The following is a 24,743-nucleotide window of genomic DNA, read 5'->3' on the forward strand; positions in this document are numbered from 1 at the left end:
CTGGGGAAAATACTGGCTCTATATAAATGGTTGTATAATGATAATATTAATAATGGCAGGGCTGCATAAAACATAGTGCACCCCTTGCAGGCTGTCCAGCTTTAATGGGCAGTATGGTCACTACACAATGATTTCTATTATCTGTTTATCTTTACCAATCTGTATAAATGGTAACAAAGTAACTCTCAGTATTTATCCACTGACTGCATGCTACATGTGACCTTCCATAAGCACTTTCTGTTGTAACTCAGCTGAGCTTGCACAATCAAAGCGCAGGCTGCGTTTTTGCCAGTTGATTGGATAAAATCTGATCTGGAGGTGGGACACTCTTCAGGCCACCAATCAGCTGTCTGATTGCCTGTCGTTCTTGGAATTCCCCTAATTCGGACAATTGGGGACTTTCCGTGCAGCGATTTGTGCCGCCACCTGTGAGTGTAGCCCAGTACAAGCCGAGGACTGGAGACAGGACCTGCTCACAGGCCAGGTAGGGACATCTCTCCATGCATTGTACGGGGTAGTATCACTCACTGAGCTCCCTTCCTTCCTGGAACCACACAAAGGTTACAGTTGCCAAAATGTACAGGAAGTGCTGTATCTGTTTCAGATTTTGATACACATGTTATGTGGTTCACATGATTCTATTTGGTGATGTTTGGAAGGCTGGTTAGAACGCGGTGTCAGCTGATTGTGTGTATTTCCTAGCTATGGTTAGATATGAAAACTCTAGCTGTGTTTGCCAGAAGCAAAATTTTTTTTTTCTTTGACACATTATTTTTGCATGCACTTGGGCATGGAATGTAAAGTGCTGCCCAGTAGTATGAAGGCAGGAAACCAGAAAGGACCCCGATGTCTTCCTTCAATGGTTAATTGATTTCTCTCCAGCAGCATATGAGTTCTGCAAACTACATCCCAGCGCTTTTCTTGCAGAGCCCATCAGTATGAAGAAGTGATCACTAGTAACAGCAGAGGATGTGAAATCCGCTTCAAACGAGGAGTTATACAGACAGGAGATCCCAAACATATAAAACATCTCAGATACAGTAGCACATGACTGGTTGTAGGGCATGTCATCCACGGGGGTTGGTGAAACATGAGCCAAAAATTCTGGTACAGCATGTTATAAACAGGCCATAAACAAAATGCAGAAAATCAGCCCTTGGTTGACCTGGAACCCAGGTCATGAAATCACACTTTTTCCAACCAATCAGTTCTGCTAAAACATTGTGTTTAACATGAAGCCAATCTGTATCTGACATTAACTTTACTGGACTTTTATTTAAATGATTTTTAATTTGTGTTCCGCAGAACACACCTAAAGTGTATCCATTGCATGTGAGAAGCAGTGCTCCTAAAGTAAATATTTTGTTTGAAATAACTTGGGGCTGGTAGAACTTGAATTGCACATTCCAACCAGTGTGGCCTGGTTGAACTTGGTTTTGAAGGTATGGGATTAGGAATACAGGATGTCTGTCTGAGAAGGGTAAATGTCAGTGATGCATGCTGGGAAATGTATCCAAAAAGATCAACGCTGGGGACATTGTATTTTGACGTGATCGCAGACTTGCCAACTTGACTAGCGTGCCAGGACGTACGGAGAATGCTGCCGAGCCACTTCTGCTTGGGTAAAAACACCCAAATGTCCCAATCCCTTGATGCATCTGACAACAGGAGGAAAATAAAATTGCAATGGCAGGGCCTGTTTCCCAAACCAGAAATATAGAGCGAGATTAGGACACAGTGATCCAAGTGGCCCTGAGCTGAGCAGAGTTAGAAATCTGGTTTATTTCTATGGTAGTGGTTCTTAAAGGAAATATATTTATTTCAAACAATAGAGGGTTGCTCTTTTTATATTTAGGGCCTCTTACTGCTAAAATAATAAAGTAATATGTTTCTAACCTTTATTGTAGTCCAGCCAAGGGACAGTCTCTTCCCAGCAGTTCCTTTACCTGAGGTTAAATCATCAGACTTTATAAACTCTTGAACCCAATGCTTTTTGCCATCGAGAAGCATTGCTGACTATTTTTCTGCACGACACTTAGCCGGTGTTTCTCGTATATTATATAAATATAGAATTATAATTTGAATATTGGAAAACTATGGACACTTCGCACCTTTATGAATAACCATGTGGGGATACAGACTTGTGGGAGATTTGGTGTCTTTTGTTAAAGAAACGCTTTGAGTACCATAACCACTGCACCCTGTTGTAGTGGTTATGGTTCCATGAGTATCCTGGTGCCCTCCCAGTGTAATTTGCCCAACTGTTTTAGAATGGATGGACAACTTACCTTGGTCCCCCTAGGCACCTATGATCTGCTCATGTTCTCAGCCTGCAAGGGCTATTTTGCAAAGATCCCTAGTGGTGGCATCTCCGCTTGGGATGTGGTGGTCTGGGGTGTGAAGCTATTGTGTATTATAGTAACGTAATGCTGTCCCCAGGACTGCCATCAAAAATCTTTGGGCCCCTGACACAGTTCAAGGTCTGGCCCCCAGGGCCCACCCCCTAGTCTGCCCACAGGGACCATTCTGTGTCCGCCCACAAGAATGCTGTGTGTGTGTGTGTGTGTAGTGGATGTGGTGTGTATAGTGGATGTAGTGTTTGTGTGTTTGTTTGTGTAGTGGATGCAGTGTTTCTGTGTAGTGGATGCAGCACGTCTGTTTGTGTAGTTGATGTAGTGTGTGTATGGTTGATGTACTGTGTGTATGGTGGATGCAGTGTGTGCTTGTGTAGTGGATGTAGTGTGTGTAAATGTAGAAAATAGGGGCTTCATTTGGGTGGGGGGGGGTAGGGGAGCCTTTTTGGTGGTATTTACATTTATTTAACACACTATTTTATTCTGCCTCCCTGCTTCTTACATGGCCAGGGAGGGGGGTTGATTGCATCCCTGGTGGTATGATGGAGGGAGCCAGCCGCTACATAATGTAGAAGGGACCCTACCAGCACCAGCTTAACTTTTTAGCAGCTCCTGTGTCTAACTCTCGCGAGCTCTGCCTGCGTGCCGCGTGGAGCATTGACATGGTAAATATGTGCACAAATGGAATGTGAGGCCCTGGACTCCCAGAGCAGTATGGGCCCCCCAGGACTGCCAGGCCATGACCACCATTATGGTTGTCATGCCCTGATGGGGCCCTGGCTGTCCCCCCTTGGCCATCGCTATCTACTTTCTTCAGCTCCTGGTACTTCATCCACCAGGAGCTCACGTCAGTGCTGTACTCTTACAGTAGTGTAATAGTGCACCACTAATCTCTATGGAGGTTCCCACTAGATTGTGGTCAAAGTAAGATTTTACCATAAACAAAGGAGTCCCTATTTTGTCTTATGATATCTCCTGACTGCATTAGAATTTCAGTGAAACTCCAGTGCAGTCTTTATCAACATTTCATGAAAATTTTATTCTGAAATTCTAATTTTTTTCTGGTGACAGTCATTATAAGGAGGTCAAGCACCAAGGAAATAGTAGTTCCTTTAACTACGTGAAATATACCTTTTGTTCACTCCATGTAGTCAATAAACTGATAAATCCAGTCTCTAGTACTCACATATTATTTCTCACACATTTATTTCTTTATATCGAGACTTGATTCTGAGTGGAGCTGGTTTAGGGTGCTCTGTTAAAAAGATGATTTGCAAATATTATGCATGTGTTTAAAATTCTTGTGGATCTGAATTATGTTTAATTGATCAGTCATTGTCATGTTGTAATAAAAGACCAAAGTACAGGAATGCGCCAATGGTGAAATATATAAAATCACAACTTTAAATTAAAATAAAGTCCTTAGAAATACAAGTAAAACAAAGTTCACGGACAAATACAGGATGGTATACCATGTTACCAGGTACAGTCCCAGAATAGTTTTACTTCTTGTCACAAGTTTCCGTATATTGTTCCTGAATTTGGCTTCACTTCATGACCAGGTATGAAAGAGAGCAGAAGAACAGAAAAAAACTATAGTGCATTATGTCACGTTTTGGGGTTATGGAACCCAAAATACAGTACTTGAAAATTAAGTAAAGAAATTCCAAAGCAAACAGTCCGATAAGGGGCAAGGCAAAGGCAAGATCAGGAATTTCAAGGTCAAAATCCAGGCAGCAAGGTTCACAAAACCGTAGTCAAGCCAAAGGTCGGGTACATCCATGAGAGCAGGTAGAATACAGCAAGGTAACAGGGTAGGTAGCACAGAACAACTGAGCAATGAAGGCTCAGCTGTTATGTGTTTAAATAGGATGCTATCTGTGAAACACACCTATTTTGATTAATATCCATAACATCCTATTGGTGTATGGAACTGTCTATTACAGGGGCTGCTATGGAGGTTATTGTGCCTGCATTGTTTCTTTAAATAATCTACCAGTGCCCCTCCCAAGATTAGGTTCTGGATCGGCCCCTGACCGGAAAACATTTCTGATGAACAGGGGCCCAGTATGTGACGCAGCGCTGTACATATATATAATCTAGAAATGTTTTGATTTGGGGCGCTTTAGAAAAATATTGAAATATTAAGGACACCTCGAACCTAAAAAGTTTGGAACCACTGGCCTGTACTTTCACTTTGTCTTTACTTGCATGTTGTGTTAATTTTATTTTTTTCCCCCATTTAATTTTGTTTGAGTTAAAGTATAACATTGTAGTCTTAGATTATATGTATTTCTCAAGAATTTCCTCCCTATATGGATGGATACTATGTGTATAGTGAAAGTAATCCGGTCCTGTGGCAGGGAGATATGGCTGCGAGAGGGGTAAATTAACCTGATGAGCTTACGTCCTGGCTGATTGCTGTAGTTGAGCTTGCCTTATGAATAATTTGTTGTTTCCAGTTGGGTTATCTGGTGATTGATCCATATGTGGCTCTAAAATCCTGCTATAATGGAACTTGAGTGATCTTGAAAAAGTACGTTCTTTACGAAATGCGTTGACCATTTATGTGAGTCTTTAAGCCATTATTGTTTGCATTATGTGATGAATTGTTTTTTATCCTTTTGGAATAAACAAAATATATTTTTGTATAGTCATAGGCGTGTGCACGGGGTGTGCCTGGGCACACCCTAATCCCTGCGGCACGAGCTATGTACCTCCCTCCGTGGGCCGGTGAGGGAGAGGACCCGGGGAGCTCTAGCCAGCAGCTCCGCCGGGTTCCTCTCGCGAGATCTGAGCAACGCTCAGATCTTGCGAAAGTGAACTCTAGCCCCGCAGGCTAGAGTTCACTCACCACTGGACCACCAGGGATGGCAGCAGCAAGGTCCCCCTCCCTATAAAAAGGTAAGAAGGGAGGGGGGCTATTAACTAAAGGCTCCCCCCACCCCCACCCCACACATACAGCGCACACACACACACATACAGCACCCTTGCATGCACACACTAACAGCACCCTTACACATACACTAACAGCACCCTCACAAACACACACACACACACACACACACACACACACACACACACACACACACACACACACACATATATATATATATATCTATATCAAAATCCCCTGCACTCACACTTGTGATGTTCCAATGCCGGGCGCACTACCAGAGCTCCAATAGGTACAACATCAAAAAAGAAAGGCTGCTCTCCGGACTTAAAACAAAACTTTTATTGAAAAAACTTAAAAATAATGACCAACGTTTCGGTCCCCGATCGGGACCTTCCTCAGGGTCAGAGACAACAGGATAACAATATACAATATGCAAACAAGGTGTTGTATTCTCACTTCCCGCCGGCACCAAGTGAATTTCCGGGTTTGCGCGCGCACCTCAATGCGTGCTCTGCCCCCCAGTCATGCTGTGATACGTGCCTACGTGCAGACGGCCGGACAAACCGGTCGCCATAGCAACAGTATATACAAAAGACTCCTCTTGAAACAAGGGGAGACTACATCAGAATGGAAGAATAGACAATTAGAAATATAAGTGCCGAAATAAAATCAAGTGATCTATGTGCCAATGTATACTTGATGATAGAATCATTATATCTCATACAATTCTATCAATGATAGTGAACCTCAATGAAATTGGATAAGTGCCTTACTGTCAAGGTAATAATACTCAAAATTGCATTTACTGCAATTTGCACAGATAGTGCATGAAACAACTTAGTTTCAAATCACACATACTGATAGTGAACCCTGAATCAAAAAACATTATGCAGCACAAAACTAGAGGATGAAACCCAGAGATTGATGTTTATTGGCTATATTGCTTAGACTGCACCTTTATTTTACTTCATACAGAAGAATGTATTCTTATAAAATCCCTGATAGCAATCTTGGAAAAAATAAAACATCACGAAATTTGACAAATCGTACAATGTGAATGTGAAAATTGTGTAACATTTCAGTTGCTCCAGCATGAAATTGAGCAACTGTTGGATCTAGTATGAACCTATTATAATCTTGGAAATCTGGCCCAATCCATACAATACTTATCCCAAATATGGTAAGGCACTCATGCTCAAGATATATAGCCCTGGAACATCAGACTACCAAATTCACAGGAAAACATAACGGGACACTTTAGTGACCAAAACAACTGCAGCTTATTGTAGTTGTTCTGGTGAGTATACTCTGTCCCTGCACGCTCTGCGTGGAGTCACTGACATTAGAATTGACGATCTCATCGACTCCAATGCTTTCCTATGGGAAATTCTGATGATTATTTCAGCCAAGGTGGAGGCGGGCTGGGGGGAGAGCGCAAAATGGCTCCCTTGCAGTCCGCCACTCTAGTGAGTAAGACCGCAGCTGCTGAATATTCCTAGCTTGCACTCTGACTCCCTGAATGCTGAGCCAGAGTGCAAGTGTGCATAATATATCAGAGATTTTTTTTTTCTGCATTAAATTTTATGGTTGTATCGTTTTAAAAAGTATTTTTGGAAACTGTCAAAAAAACATAAAAAAAAAAATATATATATATCCAGTTTGGTCATGAGAGTCAGTAAGTGCTTTGCTTACGGGTAGAACTTGCATGCGTAGTCTGAAACAGGCCACATTGAGATTGTGGAATTTTGTGCTGCTTTTTAGTTCACAGTGAGTCACCTGTGAAGTCCTCTAACCTCCGAACTTCGTCTGTGTCTTTATTACTCAGCAACTAAAGACCGGTCACAAACGTATTAGGGTACTTTTATACTTTTTTTTTTTTTTTGTAATCTAGGGTTTTTCGCTTGGGCAAGGTAAATTGGGGACATGCATTTTTCAATGTGATTATGATTTAGATTTTCTGACTGTCTATTAAGCGACGTGCCAAATCTTGCACATAGTCTGTACCGAGCTAGGTCAGGCATTAATGTGACAAGAGTACATCAGATTTTAGGAACAAGAGTACATCAGATTTTTGTCCTGACATTGGAAATTCACAATTCTTGTTACTCTTCTGGCTCCTTTATTGTTGTGCTCTAGCCTTATCACTTAGCGAATTTATAGAGTTTCAAAGTTTTTATTCTAGGGTGTAATTTGTTACTTCAAGGGCTTTGTCTGTAGTATAGGTAACTGATGTGAGAACTGTATTGGAATATTTAAACCTATATTATACACCCCATCACCTGAACCAATCAGACTGAAAAACAACACAACATATAGATGGTTTAGTGTCTAACAAGCGTTTTTTACAACTTGGCTTGCTTATTTTTTTACTCATCTCCTTAGTTTGCTGTGTGTGTGTGTGTGTGTATATATATATATATATATATATATACCCCCATTGGACAGAGATGTTTAATATGCAAGCATGGGCGTCCGCGGGAGGGGGGGGGGGGGGGGGGGATTTTCAACTTGTTCTGCTATTTTTCGTGTGAGATTTAAAATGAACTGCAATACTGTGTATGGAGAGAGACAGGGATAGGAAGCTGCATCTATCCCTGCTTATCTCTGTTGATTGAAACCGCAGGGGAGCAACACATGCAGGCATCAGAGACAGCCTACAGATCAGGTAAGTGAGGGATGGGGTGGGGGGTTTAAAATAGCCTAAAGATGAGGGGAGTGAGGAATGGGGGGGGGGGGGGGCAGCCTATATATTAGGGGAGTGAGGGATGGGGGGGGGGGGGGGGCAGCCTACAGAAAGGTGAAGGAGCCAAATATAGAAGACTGTGTCAGAGGAAAAAGAAGACTGTCAAATGAAGGAGAAGAAAAGGAGATTGGAGCAGGAAGGACAAATGAAGTGAACCCTCCACTTTATTCTGGACACCACATCATAAGGCTTTGGTACCTGGGCCTGGCAGGGAAACTCTGGACCTTCTCATCTCCCCAGGTAAAAAAAAAATATCAGTGTTAATGTGTTCACTTTTATTTACTGAGTGTCAGGAAGCACAGAGTGCCGCTGGGTAGGGGTGTTGCTGATTGGCTAGAGCGGTCAGCTGGCACTCTAAGCCAATCAGTACTCCCCATTCCTAAAAAAGTAAAACAAAATTATGAACCGGGAACTAGCGATTGGCTTAGAGCATCAACTGTCAACTCTAGCCAATCAGCGGCACCCATGCCTGACGTCAATCTGCACTTCCTGACACTCCGTTTCAGATGCCGAATACCACTAAGGGACCTGAAGCCTTTGGGGTTAAACCATTTGAGAGCGGTTTAACCCCTTAAAGGAAAGAGCACCCAGGGGCTTCCTGGCATCATAGCATTTTCATTTAGATGAAGTTGTTATGGTGACCAGAATGTTCCTTTAATTTGCTTAAAGTAACACTATTGTGTCAGGAATACAAACAAAACGCTATTCACCTTGGCTTTATGTGATAACCACTATGCTCCTCCCCTTCATGACACTGTCAAAAAGGGGCCAAGCATAGATGTCATTACAAATATGCCCCCCACACCCCCCCCCGGAAAAATTCCTGCGGACGCCCATGTATGCAAGTACCTTAAAATTAATTGTAAAAGCACTGAAGTACTCTGATGCCACCCATTGTAAGCAGTCAAACCATTTTACATGTTTTAACTACTTACAATGGTGGTACACAGGGCACTTCTAACCACTACAGTGTTCCTTTAAAGAGGAATGGGAGCTTTCACAAAATCACAGAACATCGCAGAGGTCACAGACAAAAACTACTTATCGTGGGACGGTGCCATACCACCATAACCATTGCAGCGCGCTATCGTGTTTCTAGTTTTTAGAGTTCCCTTTTAAAATGTTATAGGTGATTTTCAGTGTTTTCTTCAAGGGTGTATTTTTCCAAAGAAGTGATAGTTCCTCTAATCTGTATTAGAAGAGAATGTGTGGCAACTGAATAAGGGAAGGCACAGCACACACAGCAAAAAAAAAACCAAAACACAAAACAATAATAATAAATATACACACGCACATAAAATATGATGCATACCATTATAGTCAAATGACACGAATAGCCTCAGATACGGATGTTGCAAAAATGACAATAGGAGCCGCACTCAATCTTAGCAGGTCGAAACGTTGCTGCTTCTCCTTTTGTTCTATTAAAACTGCCTGCGGCTTTGAACACCTTGAGTGCCTGGAGAATTTCTTGTGTTGTCAGCAGTGGCGTAGCGTGGTTGGTCAGCACCCGGGGCATGGCAAGTAATTTGCGCCCCCTAACCAGTGGATTTTTAGACACACACACACACACTAACATATATATACACACACACACACACACACACACACTAACATATATACACACACACACACTAACATATATACACACACACACACTAACATATATACACACACACACACACACACACTAACATATATACACACACACACACACACTAACATATATATACACACACACACACACACTAACATATATACACACACACACACACACACTAACATATATACACACACACACACACTAACATATACACACACACTAACATATACACACACACACACTAACATATACACACACACACACTAACATATACACACACACACACACACACACTAACATATACACACACACACACACTAACATATACACACACACACACACACTAACATATACACACACACACACACACACACACACACACACACACACACACACACTAATAGACACACACACACACACACTAATAGACACACACACACACACACTAACAGACACACACACTAACATATACACACACACACACACACACTAACATATACACACACACACACACACACTAACATATACACACACACACACACACACACTCTAACATATACACACTCTAACATATACACACTCTAACAGACACACACTCTAACCGACACACACACTCTAACCGACACACACACTCTAACCGACACACACACTCTAACAGACACACACACACACTAACAGAGACACACACTAACAGACACACACTAACAGAGACACACACTAACAGAGACACACACTAACAGACACACACACTAACAGACACACACACTCACACACACACACTAACAGACTAACAGACACACGCACACTAACAGACACACTAACAGACACACACACACACACACACTAACAGACTCCTTACCTTTGGAAATGCTGGGGGGGAGGGTGTTCTCTTCCTCCCTGGTGGTCCAGTGGCTGCTGGGCGGGCGGCAGGCTGGCGAGGGAGCACTTCCTCTGAGCTGTCTGCTCAGCTCCCTCGTGCGTCGCAGAGTGAGGCTGGGAGCCGGAAGATGACGTCATATTCCGGCTCCCAGCCTCACTCTGCGGCGCGCAAGGGAGCTGAGCAGACAGCTCAGAGGAAGTGCTCCCTCGCCGGCCGCCCACCAATGCCGCCCGCCGGCATGTCTGTTAGCCGCAAGGCTAACAAGACATTTGCCTTGGGCATTTGGGGGTGGCTTTTTTTGCCGCCCCCTGGAAAATGCCGCCCAAGGCAAATGCCTTGTTTGCCTCGCGGCTAATACGCCCCTGGCGCCCCCCCCAGATGTTGCGCCCGGTGCGGCCGGCCCCCCCTGCCCCCCCACGCTACGCCTCTGGTTGTCAGATACGGATGTTGTCAAAACCTTAATTTCACAATCAATTATTTTTCTGTGCAAGACAGGTGCTCTTAGGAATTGCTGCCTCTTGAAAATAGCTCCATTAAGCTAACCAAACCAGGAAGTATGGGTTTTACCATTGATGGGTGGGGGGTTGGGGGGATGAGGGATTTGACAGGGTGAATTTATAAAAGTGCCAATCTCCATTGAAAACTGCACTTTATGTAAACTATTCTTTATTGACTGTAAAAGTATGTTATCATTGCACTTCTAGAAAAATAGGGGGGAAAATATAGAAAATGGTGATTTGTTATTCTGAAGATACGTTCTCCTGTGACTTGTTTATCAGCTGCTATATTGTACCTATTATATACTCATGCTCTAGGCAGGCAGGTTTAGGGCTGCTTGGGCTTTATATCACTGTCATTTCTGATGTTCTATTTAATTTTGCTTTAATCACTCACGTGTAACAGAGAAATTGCTTCCATTGTGGAAAAATACCCAACTAGTTAATAAATCGGGTACAGTTAAAGAGACAAGCTTGATCGGGAACTGACCCTTTCTTATTTCAATGAGTGGATAATATGGAGAAAGAATTTTCAATATTATGCAAAAACAACAATCCAAAGTGATTAGAGATGGAAAAGATACTCACATTGCTGCATTCATCACCATGAGTGTGTATGTGTGTATGTGACGTTTGCTGGCTGTGTGTAGTGAGCATGTGTGTATGTGATGTTTGCTGGCTGTGTGTAATGTTTGTGTGTGTTATGTTTATCTGTGTGGTGTGTTTGTGCTTTGCATCCCTCCAACTGCTTATTTTTCTGCAGTGAGGGGGACCATGGTCTAATGGGGGTTAAAATTCCTTAATGGTCTAGTGGGGGTAAAAACTCCCTGGTGGTCCAGTGTGGGACCGTGTGGCTGTGATGTTTAGAAAGACTCCCTGTCTGTTTTAGAGTTTATTTCCTGCTGCAGTGCATGCTGGGAGGAGGAGGAAGTGCTGGAAGCCGCAGCCATTTTGTTGGTTAACGGAATTCAGCCAACTTGGGAAGACACTGAGTCACTGGTTATAGGTTAGGAAGCCTTGTGTTGACTCATCCTGTATACAGTAAGTAGTACACTGCCTCGGGATTTGAGATCTCATGCATGTATAATTTATTGAGTAAACACTTGCAGCATTACATTCACTATTTAGGCACCAGCCCAAACTTTGGGCATAACAATGGCTACGGTAGCTGTAAACCATATCAATGGCTCCCTTGTGGTCTGGTTTCAGGGGTTGCACTCGAACGCCTTAGTGAATGCTGAACTGAGCGGGAGCCAGTGGTTTGCGCTAGAAGGTGCAGTCCACACAATCCTTGCCCTGGATCTGTCCTCCCTAGAGTACCTTGCTGCTTGCCCGAGGCAGGGCTAAAGGTGGAAAAAACTGCCTGGTTCCCGGAGCAACATGTTCCAAGCGTTGGGCGATAGAGAACTCACACCCTTGATATGTATATTATCTATTCATTTCTACATTATCCTAAACCAGTAGACTATCACTAAACATTGACCCTACTGACCGTAATTTATCCCCTTACATCTAAACTAACCCCAACATACAAAATATCATGTAATATAAGACACACGACCGTGAATCATGTATTTATGGTAAAATAAAGACATATCTGGGATCTGGAGACCTCGAAATACTGAGGGGGCATTATTTTCCCATAACACACGATCCAATATTCTCTGTCTAAGAAGAAGTTACACGTTCTGTCTTTCTGCTATGTGCATTGCTATTTCCAGTAGCAGAAATGATGAACATCCACAAAGTTAGCACAATACAATGCCTTTTAAACTTGTACTTTGTATCTTGGGAGTATGTTATTTACTAGAATTACTGTCCAGCAGTGTTCTCGTAGCACTTTCTGTGAGTACTAAAACTTTCAAATAACTAATCTTACAAAACCACAGCCTGGATAGACCCTTGGGTGCCTTTTTTGTTTAGTAGATATACCCCCAGTGATAACATGCATGCATTTAAAGGAACACTATAGTGTTAGGTATACAAAACTGCATTCCTAACACAATAGTGTGCCTCCGCCTCTGCGGTCCCCCCCGTAGCAGTCAAGAAAGGCTTAAAAACCCTTTATTTTACTTACCTGACTTCATTGCTCAGGTACCTTGGTCCTTTATCGGGCTCCACCTCCCGCGACTACAGTGCACTTGGTGAACTAATCCGCATGTACAGCGAGCACCGTCAATAGCACCGACATTAGCAAAAGAGGATGTGAGGATGACCAGCATCATTTCACACCATGAAAATGCAGGAAACGCCTTTTAAATGGTCTGGGATAGAGCCACTGGAAGCAGTCTTAACCCTGCAATGTAAACGTTGCAGTTTCTCTAAAAGTGCAATTTTTTACATTGTAGGCAGGCCTGGACTGACCATCAGGGAAAGCAGGCAAATATCCGGTGGGCCGTGATGGCCATGGACCAAGGCTGACAAGTTAGATCAAAAGATCTTCCCTGCCGGCCCATCACATACAGCACTGGACCTAAGAGGGAGCTCTGTCCCTTCAAGGGCTGGAGTTGAGCTTAAATTACCGGGGAAATGAGCCAGGCAGCATGCAGGGCAGATTCCATCTCTCCTTCTTGCAAGCGCAGATATTGTCTGGTTACCCGTGTCAACTCTCTGAAACACCGGCAATCGCAGGAGGCAGAGACTTGTACATGGTACAAACCAAATAATTGGACCACCAGAACAGGGACCAGCATGGCCCCTTCCCCCCCTGCAAGGTAAGACGTGTGTGTGTGTGTGTTTTTACATTTATATTAAACGATTAAATATTTAAGCCTCTATACAGACTAAATCTCCTACAGTTACTTACACACAAACACACTACACACATTCTATACCCCCTACAAACATGCACATTACACCACTGCACTCACACACACAGAGCAGCCCTTACATGCACACACAGCACCCTGTAGGCCCACACACACTTTACAGGCCCTATAAACACGTGCGCACAGATTTTACAGCCACTAGCCACACATAGTATGCCACAAACAGACCCCAGTACACACACACACTATACCACAAACAATCTCCTCTTCATACATGCAATTCTACAAGCAACCTCCAAAGAGATACAACACCACAGGGAGCATTTAACTGCCCTGTTCAGTTTTTTCTCTCTGGTATCTCACTATTGGGGACACCAGAGACAAGTCACTAGAAAACAAAGCGCATGGTTGCTTGTGCAACATTTACTCCACCCCTGAGCAATCGATTCTCTGAAAGGGAGGGGGAGGGGGGTGGTATGCTTGTCATTGGTGAATACATAACAAGCCCAACCCCACTTTTTGCCCCAGTCTGGAACTGGTTGCAGGATTAAGGGAACAAGGACATTGTACCCAAACTACTTCATTAAGGTGAAGTGGTCTAGGTGGCTATGGTGTCCCTTTAATTGATACATGCATTTTTTTCATCTCTCAAATGAACTTGCAAAAGCTGCAGTTATCTTGTCTGATGCCTTTGCAAGCCCTCCCCTTGTTCACCAATCAGACTTCCCAATGCAGCTCAGTGAGTTGTGTTTGCAAGGCAGTAGCTCTGACCAATTGCCTGCTTCTTGAATTGTGGTAAACCAGATTAATTTTTAAGTGACAATTTCTAGTATAGTCTGCACTTTTTGTAAGATGGGGAAAAAAGACTGTGAAGGAATACCCATACTCCAACCAAGTACCTCCAAGTACAAGCTGCTTGCTGGGACCCTGGAATGCTTTAGCCCCAGTCGCCGAAGCTTGACTGGGGTCTCTCCGGAGCTCTTTCCTTCCAGGCAGGTAACTTCCCTCTGCTTATTCCGCTGCAGCTTTCCTTTAGGGTAGTTATGCATCTCTGCTTACAAAAGCTCCTGTCTTTATAAAGACACTTGCAGCTCTCAGGCCTAGCGCTCTCTTTTTGATTTGCCCTCGAGTCAGAGGGATTGTGCAGCCAGCCAACAGATCTGAAGGCTCTGTTACTGGGATCCCTTAAAATCCACACAGGACACACAGTTCCATAAGGGACTAGCATACTTAGATTTATTTTTGCTTGCAACTAACTCATATGCTTGTTACGTTTAGATTGCTGTGACAACTTCAATAAAATACAAATGACCATATCATATCGGACAACATGCAGGAACTTATAATGACATATTCATGTACCCTAACACACCTCACCCTAACACACCTCACCCTAACACACCTCACCCTAACACACCTCACCCTAACACAACACCCCAACACACATCACCCTCATACAACACCCCAACACACATCACCCTCATACAACACCCCAACACACATCACCCTCATACAACACCCTAACACACATCACCCTCATACAGCACCCTAAAACACACACACACACACACAGCACTCTAACACACACATCACCCTCACACAGCATCCTAACACACACATCACCCTCACACAGCATCCTAACACACACACACACACACTGCACAGCATCCTAACACACACACACACACTGCACAGCAGCCCCCAAACACACTGCACCACTCTCACACACACACACACACAATACTACACACCAAACATATATGTATATATACTAGAGAACCCCTCACACACCTACTGCACCCCTAAACACATTAAATTCCAGACAAACACTAGATTCCTACCCAACTCTGGATATCTACAGATATACACACACTAGGTCTCTATATACACTCTTAATCCTCTATATACACACACACACACACACACACACACACACACACACTCACACTCACTGGATCTCCTATACACACTCCTGAGTCCTTCAAACACACTAGATCCCCTACACACAGACGCTGCACCACCTACACACACACACACTACATTTCTGACATACACACTCTGGATCCCCTACGCACAGCCCTACTTCAGTGGGCTGCTGTGAACAAAAAATACCCGGGACAAATTTTTTTCCCAGTCCGGCCCTACTGGCCAGTAGAGGTCGCTGTGTGCGTGGAGAGAGGCAGAGATAGGAAGTTACAGCATATACCAGCATTTATTTACTCTCTGATCCGCGGGGGAGCAGCTACACAGCACAAAGAGTCCAGACAGCAGTTCCCAGCCTCCAGAGACACTAGGGGACACTGGGCAACATGGGGACACTGGGTGACACGGGGGCACTGAGAGACAGGGAGACACTGGGAGCAATCCATCTATACAGCAGAATCAAACTAAGTAATTTTTTGGGGAATTTTCTCTTATGTCACTTCTTGTGATTTACATAATGTGATGTCACGCATACATAATTAGTTATGCAAATTAGTAAGGCCTGTATTTTTTTCCAAGAAAGGTGGCAACCATAACTACTCTTCACATACTCTTGCTTAAGTATGGAAACTTAAGAGGGATGTATGGGAACAAAACTTGTGTAGACTGGCTGACAAGGAAATTAGTTAAGGTAATGCTGATTTGGGGCTCTCTAACACTGTGGCATTTTCCTTTTCTTCTACACTCACTACATCCACCTTTTCTCAGTCTCAGACTGTATACCAGGAGCTTCTGCCTGCTAGTAAGAAGGTAAGGTGACAAGTGGACATGTGAGTGCTAGGGGACAGTCCTTAGAAAGCATGGAGCGAGCGCATCATTAGACGCATTTATGCCAAGTTCAGGATGCTGTTGTCCAGCATGCATTCATGCCAGGCTAGCCTTCCAATTCTTTGGGCAGACATGCCTCCTTTTTGGGCATGTTCGTCCCTTTTTGGGCATGTTCTCCCCCCCTCCCCCCTCCCTCACTTACCTGATCTGTAGGCTATCTCCCCCCCTCCTCCCCATCCCTCACTTACCTGATCTGTAGGCTATCTCCTCCCCCATCCCTCACTTACCTGATCTGTAGGCTATCTCCCCCCATCCCTCACTTACCTGATCTGTAGGCCATCTCCTCCCTCCCCATCCCTCACTTACCTGATCTGTAGGCTATCTCCTCCCTCCCCATCCCTCACTTACCTGATCTGTAGGCTATCTCCTCCCTCCCCATCCCTCACTTACCTGATCTGTAGGCTATCTCCTCCCTCCTCCCTCCCCTCCCCTCACTTACCTGATCTGAAGGCTATCTCCCCCCCCCCCCCTCCCCATCCCTCACTTACCTGATCTGAAGGCTATCTCCCCCCCCCCCCCTCCCTCACTTACCTGATCTGAAGGCTATCTCCCCCCCCCCCCCTCCCCATCCCTCACTTACCTGATCTGAAGGCTATCTCCCCCCCCCCCCCTCCCCATCCCTCACTTACCTGATCTGAAGGCTATCTCCCCCCCCCCCCCTCCCCATCCCTCACTTACCTGATCTGAAGGCTATCTCCCCCCCCCCCCTCCCCATCCCTCACTTACCTGATCTGAAGGCTATCTCCCCCCTCCCCATCCCTCACTTACCTGATCTGAAGGCTATCTCCCCCCCCCCCCCTCCCCATCCCTCACTTACCTGATCTGAAGGCTATCTCCCCCCCCCCCCCCTCCCCATCCCTCACTTACCTGATCTGAAGGCTATCTCCCCCCCCCCCCCCTCCCCATCCCTCACTTACCTGATCTGAAGGCTATCTCCCCCCCCCCCCCCCCCTCCCCATCCCTCACTTACCTGATCTGAAGACAGTTCTAGGAATAGCTAAGATATTGTGGAGAACCCTCAGATTCCCAGGCCTCTGGTAGAGGGCCTGAGAATGAGGAATATAGAAAAAAAGTACCACCCGGAGGGATGAGTGTGTGTGTGTGTGTGTATATATATATATATATATAATATCATTCTGTAGCAATGTTGTAAATGGTGAGCAGTTACGAATGAAACCAAGAAACATTCCATGATTTATTTATTTTTTACCCTGAAATACTCTTTATACATATTCTTGATCATTCTCACTTGCTTCATGTTATTAGATGAAGCACAATTATCCCATCTGCAGGTTACATGAGCAGATGACCACACCTAGATAGTTTGAGCCTGAATTAGTCTTTGGCCGATTGTGCAGATTCATAGGTGTACTTTTTCCAATATCTTTACTTCCTTCATTTAGTGCAGTGATTACAGCATATGGGACAGTACCCTATGCTGCTTTGCCAGTAGGTAAATATTTTGGAAATTCCCTACATCCGCTGGTAGTGGGAATTGTTGTAAGTTCTGGATTTACCAGGGTTCATTGACGAAAGGTCTCAATATTGAAAAACGATCGTGTTTGCATAGAGTCAAGAGTCAAATTAGTACATAGGAGCAAAGAAACAATTTAACCAGACCCTTAGATAAATTAGAATAGCCTAAGTGTGCAAGCTGTGGATAAACCAACTTCCTAAATGGTCAAATGTCAGTACATAACAAAATACCAAGTATACAAAAGAAAATATTTGTTAAATAAAATAGCATATACAGAAATATGAGTGAATTTATGGCAAAAGAAAACACTATATCGCAAACAATGGTATTAAATACTGTATATTCTTAAAATATCAGTCTCCTAGTACAGTGAAAAGGAACAATAATAAAAAAAATACTACATCATAGTAATATATATATATATATATATATATATATATATATATATATATATATATATATATCTCTAAATAGACCACACAAGTGCAGCAATATATAAAAAATAAATAAAGGTTGTTCACTTCCCTTATATTCTATGATGTCACAAAGGATTCCTCAGATCCTCACAAATAAACATAAAATACAAGATACACCTAGAAAAAACAAAAGCAGAGAACATACATAGTGGAACACCATTTAGTAGAGTGGTCCCTGCTATAAGAATTACATTAACAAGATTGAAGTGTGTATCAAGCCCATCAAGGTGTCTTTAAAGTTCCTGTAGTGGGGTTCAAGAAGTGATAAGTAAAATGCCCATCAGATATCTGTATCCCTCCTTCCAGATGGTAAATAGAAGCAACAGGTCACAGGAATCACAGGCAATGATATAAAATGGAATAAATAGCTCTACGCGTTTCGTCTATGCAATAGACTTCCTCAGGAGCAATTGAATAAAATAAACAAATCTAACAATCAAGTCAGACGAAACACAATAAAAAGTCCCATATGTTCTGGCTTCTTTTAAATGTCCCTCTCGTCGTGTTCAGCTTGCATCCGCCAATCCCAGTACTTGGTATCACCTGTTCCGTCTGATTTTAGAGTTCATGCCCATATAAGGACTTCCGCCGGGCGCCCGTGGAACGCATTTGCGTTCCACCTAACTGGAAGGTTGGTCTCCTTCTCGTTGCGTCATAACTCAGCGGCTGGAACGCATATGCGTTCCACCCGATCGGCACACAGCAGGGAAAGCCAAATAGAGAAGGAAAAAGACACATACTTAGAAAAAAGTCAATACACATAACATACAACTCCACCAACACCAAAAGGTGTGAATATCAGTATTCATAGTTATAATCAGAAAGAGAGTGATCCTGGAAAGTACAAATTGATGAAAAAATGAAAAATATAATACAAATAAAAATAAAATTAAAAATTAAAAATAAAATGAAAATTAAAAATACTTGAGATAAAACATACTTATAATAAAAAGATAATAAATTAAATGAAAAATGAAATAAAAATATAAATATAAATAAATCAATAAGGTTAAAGAAAACAAATTAAATCAAAATCTACATTCAACCCATGTGGTTGAAGAGTATTCAATTTGTGGATCCAAAATCCCTCTCTTTGTCTCAATTTCATGGTAATATCCCCTCCCCTTACATCAAGGGATACTTGTTCTATAATCACCCATGAAAGATTGTGAATTTGAAAATAGGGACACTTATTACAATGAACTGGAATAGAGTGATTTTTGACATTGCGTCTAATATTATTCTTATGTTCTAAAAAGCGATTTTGGCCTTTCTCCCTGTTCTCCCCACATACTGTGCTCCGCATCCGCATGTGATGAGGTACACTACATGTGAGGAAGAACAGGTAACTCGTTTTTGAATCTGAAAAGTTTCTTGGGTAATAGAGCTCAAGAAAGAACGTGTACAAGATGGTAGTCCTCTACAAGCTTTGCATGTTCCGCAGGTGTAGAATCGTCTACTACCTTCAGGATTAATCTTATTCTTGTTTGAGAAATGACTGGGTGCTAGATAGGAAGATACATTCTTCCCTTTCCTATACACAATTTGAGGGTGTAATGGTAGTTGGGGGCCTATGTATTCATCGTGTCTCAAGATGTCCCAATGTTTTCTAAAGATTTTATTGATAGAAAAGGCTTTGGAGTTATATTTTGTATGGAATGAGAACTCAAACGATTTTTTTAATTGGTTTAGTTTTATCAACCAAAAGATCTCCTCTTTTAATATTCAGAATTCTTTATATTTCTATATTTAGTGGTTCCTGTTTATACCCCTTCTCAACAATTTTTTTAGTTAAAATATCCGCTTGTTCTAGGTAAATCTCCTTGTTAGAGCAATTGCGTCGGAGTCGTGTGTATTGGCTCCTAGGTACTCCCGACAACCATCTAGGATGGTGTCCACTGGTGGATTCAATATAAGTTAGTGTCATTGGCTTTAAAATACGTCTTAGTGTAAATATGACCTCCTTGTGCTGAAATAGTTAAATCCAAAAAAATCTATGGAAGAAGAACTGTATGTAGGGGAAAAAACAAGTGAGTAAGTGTTATTATTAAGATACCTGAAGAAGTTTAACAAATGTTCTTCAGACCCCTTCCAAATTACAAGGATGTCGTCAATATTAAAAGAGGAGATCTTTTAGTTGATAAAACTAAACCAATTAAAAAATCGTTTGAGTTCTCGGTGAGACCTCACTTGGAGTACTGTACACAGTACTGGAGACCCTATCTTCAGAAGGATATTGATACCTTAGAGAGAGTTCAAAGGGGGGGAGGGGGGGAGGGCATTCAGGCCCTTAACGTTCAGAGAGAGTATCTTAATCTCCATCATGCCGTCTGTTTAGGGCCTTATGGAAACCCCCGATGCCTCTCGTCGTGGCACGTACCCCGTCGGGGCTCCGTGAGAGACCGTGTGGTAGACCCCCGTCCTCACTGCCCCTCAGGGGAAGAATAAAAGGAATGGAAAAAGGGGTAAAGAGGAAGTAAAGTAGAAGAAGAAGACGACTGCATCTGGACACAGTCCGATGCACAGAGATTCTGGTCTTATCAAATGCCAGAACTATATGGGGAACGTCGTCCCATTTCCCTGCCACGATCAACGTTGGGAGGAACAATGGATTCCCGAGCTCCACCACCTAGGCACCGCTTACGTGATATTTGGACCTCTATATCAGCGGGAAATGCAATCGTATTGAATGGTCTATAAGTATTCCCTTATCCCCATCCACCATCCTTAGCTCTATTCTGATGCCTCTACGCCATCCCGTCACTTACTCTGGGCCCAAGAATGGGTCAGTAGGTGTCTACCCCCGCTGCCCTTCGGTATTACATTACCGCCCTCCTAGACATACCCTTCGCCCCCCCATAACCTCGTGATGAAAACGTTGGACAATTCACGACATGTCACAAACAGGTGATTGCTATATGGCGGTAGGACATTGCCCCCAAAACACTCAATACTGAACTCTCAGTAAAAGGAAAACGACTGTTTGTCAAAGATAGTTGCACCTGTGTGCTTTAAACAATACATTTACAAATGTAAACATTCTACAGCAGTAATTGTGGTATTTTAAGCGTATTACCAGTGGAAAACTTAGGTGAGACATGTAAGGTCTCTCTCATGAGCCCTATCCCCTTATTCGTGCTTTATTGGGTTGGTCTTTGTTTAAGTTTTGACCAGTTTAGTTTTTCTGGGGAGTTTTTAGTGTTTTGTTACTTATTTTCGTGTTACTTAACCACAATTTTAGTTATATCCCATTACGTTAAATTATTTACACTCATTATTAATAGTATAATCATTAGGTTTATCGTTTTTAATTTTGTAAAAATTTTTGTAAATTTTTTTTTTTTGGGGGGGGGGAGTTATATACTTTTTGTTTGTTTTCTTGTTTTGTTTCTTGATTTTTAACATCGAAATACGTTAGTTGCAAGTTCCTAAACCTTTAACCCCTTAACGCCGTTACGGCGTGCTATGCCGTCACGGGTTAAGTGGGCTTTAAAGCCGTTATGACGGCATAGCACGCCGTAACGGCTTGCAGCCCCAGGAGGTAAGATGTACTTACCTCCGCCGCGATCCGCTTCGGGAGGAGTGCCTCACAGCGCAGGCAGCCCTCCCACGGCAAATCAGGCCCCCGGGGGCCATGTGATCACATGGCCCCCTATAGCTGGCTGTGGATCTGCCAGCAGGGGGACTGTTTGAAATATCAGACAGTCCCCCTGCTGGTGGGAAGTATAAAAAATAAATAAAACACAAGTGTAAAAATAAATTAAATATATTTTTATATATATATAATATGTATATATATTATATGTATTAAGGCCTTTTGGCCTGTAATTGTGGGAGGGGCGTATGACACACCTCTTCCCTACTTAAGGGACACCCCTTACCTGGCTCCATATTGTTCGAGGTCAGCGCTGCATCATTTCCACTTCCGGGTCATCCAGACGCCATTTTACCTGATTACTCCATGAGGTTTTTTAAGGCAGAGCTGTGTCAGGAATCCAGCCACAGGCTTTTCCGGCCTACCACCTTCTTTCTTCAATCCATCGCCGTGGATGGTGTCCAAGTGACTCACAAACTGTAAGTCAACCTACCCGTTATGCCAGGCATCAGTCCCACGGCACCATGCATGGGTCAGGTCCTCACTTTACGGCTGCATTTTGTCTAAGTCTGTTCTAAAACCATTGCATGTTCATGCATATCATTCGTTTAAACCCCCTACCGGTCTTTGGGTGTACTACAGGCTTCTTAGACATTATTGCATTTCATGTACAAACCAACGAACCACTGCATTTTCGCCTACACACTGACCCCTACCGGTCATTCGGTGTACTACAGGCTTCTCAGACATTATTGCATTTCATGTACAAACCATCGAACCACTGCATTTTCGCCTACACACTGACCCCTACCGGTCATTCAGTGTACTACAGGCTTCTCAGACATTATTGCATTTCATGTAAAAACCAACCTTGCTTCATTTAAACGATTGTCATTTCGGTTTGTGTTTTCTGGTCGGCACTTATTCATGGTATATTCTATGCACGATTGCTGTTCGCATTAAAATGCATACGGTTAAGCTATTCATGCTAACTTCTGTTTCCCTTCATACTAAGATTCGGTTATTCTGCTATGTATTCACATAGATCTTTTACATTTCATCATTTCATGTATACATTTGGTTAAAAAGTTGCTTGGTTAAATAGACATGCTATTTTTATGGTATCACTTATTACATCAGGGTATGAAACCAGCTAACATTTCTGTATAGACATTGGACTCCCACGCTTACTGGAGTTTTTTTTTTTTTTTTATAATTATCCATTTCATTACAATTAAATCAGCCTACGTTACAGGCCTCATTTCTTTGTTGTTAACCATGACACAAGGATTTAATTCCTTTTCATGCATACTCGGGTTGAATCACACGTACTGATCCAACCAATCATACGTTTCCTGCACAGTAATCGGTTAAACTTTCAAATACTTATTTTACACGATCTTAGGTTGTCTATTTTGTTTCAGTTTGCTTATTATATATATATATGGTTTTAATAATAATAGTTATTTTATTTTACAATGCAGATATTACATGTATATTACTGTTATGGTTAGCCTACATTAGGGCTCCTTTTTCTGTCATGCTCGTACGACATACCACGAGTTCAAGGACACGGTCCTATTTTCAAAGAGTATAATAGAGATATGATGTTATTACAACCATGTTCATTATGATTACATGGCACTAACTATTCAGGCCATTTCTTTTCATACTCATACGATATACCACGAGTATATAAGAACACGGTCCTACCATATATACACATTACACGGCCAATCCCCTGCTGCCAGGTATCGGACTCAGCGTAACGCTTGTCACCAAGCATGGGCAGTCATGTCACTATTAGTTGTCCTTTAATTATTTAGGAATTGAAATTGCGAGTGACGTTAATAGGATTATGGAATTAAATTTTTTACCCCTTCTTAAGCTTACCGCAAAGAAATTGAAAAAATGGAAAAACTTAGAGATCTCTTGGTGGGGCCGCATTAACGTAATCAAGTCATACATCATCCCAAAATGGGTTTACCTGTTTAGAATGGTGGCTTTACCGTGCCCGGATAGCTGGTTATCCTTGGCTCAATCCCTTATAAATAAATTTATTTGGCTACATAAGCCCCCAAGAATAGCTCTAAGCCGTTTATCCTTAAAAGTGAAAAGGGGGGTCTGGGGATCCCTATCCTAAAGGAATACCAAAAAGCTGCGACTTTCACACATGCGGCCATCACCCAATTAAAGGATAGTAAGAATGAGATCTGGTATAAACTAGAACAAGACCTTACCCCCACTGAGGGATTTTTGGAGGATCTGTCCCTGCTTTTTTGGCCCTTAAAATTAAGGACTGACCACAAGCCGGATCCCATATCACTTAGTACTGTTTTGAAAAACATCTTAAAAGAGTGGGGAAAAATTAAGAAAGCCCTAGGTCTACACAATAAGTTAATTCCTCTCCTTCCTTTAGGAAATATAACATACTACATGCCCAACTTCAACTCAAAAACCTGGTCCGAGAAGGGGATACATAAATTTCAAGACCTAATGGATAGTAATGGGCGGATGGACTTTCAGACTTTAAAGCAATTATATAAAATAGATAATAAGGAAATCTTCAACTACCTTAGGTTAAAAGGCTTTTGTAACCAATATCTTAATTTAGAAAACTCTAATAGATTGAACGATTTA

At 42.6% G+C, this 24,743-nt stretch overlaps 1 protein-coding gene across 1 annotated transcript in view; it reads left to right on the forward strand.

Annotated features, from left to right (window-relative positions):
- Positions 1–367: 367 nt before the first annotated feature.
- The window catches only part of NFKB2 (nuclear factor kappa B subunit 2), an 84,632-nt gene continuing 60,256 nt past the window's right edge, over positions 368–24,743 (forward strand). The window contains exon 1 of the mRNA XM_063435214.1: positions 368–484. The gene's annotated coding sequence lies outside the window, so the exon portion shown is untranslated. The remainder of the gene's footprint in view (positions 485–24,743) is intronic.

Source organism: Pelobates fuscus, chromosome 10 (genome assembly GCF_036172605.1).
Source record: "Pelobates fuscus isolate aPelFus1 chromosome 10, aPelFus1.pri, whole genome shotgun sequence".
NCBI classification, from domain to species: domain Eukaryota; kingdom Metazoa; phylum Chordata; class Amphibia; order Anura; family Pelobatidae; genus Pelobates; species Pelobates fuscus.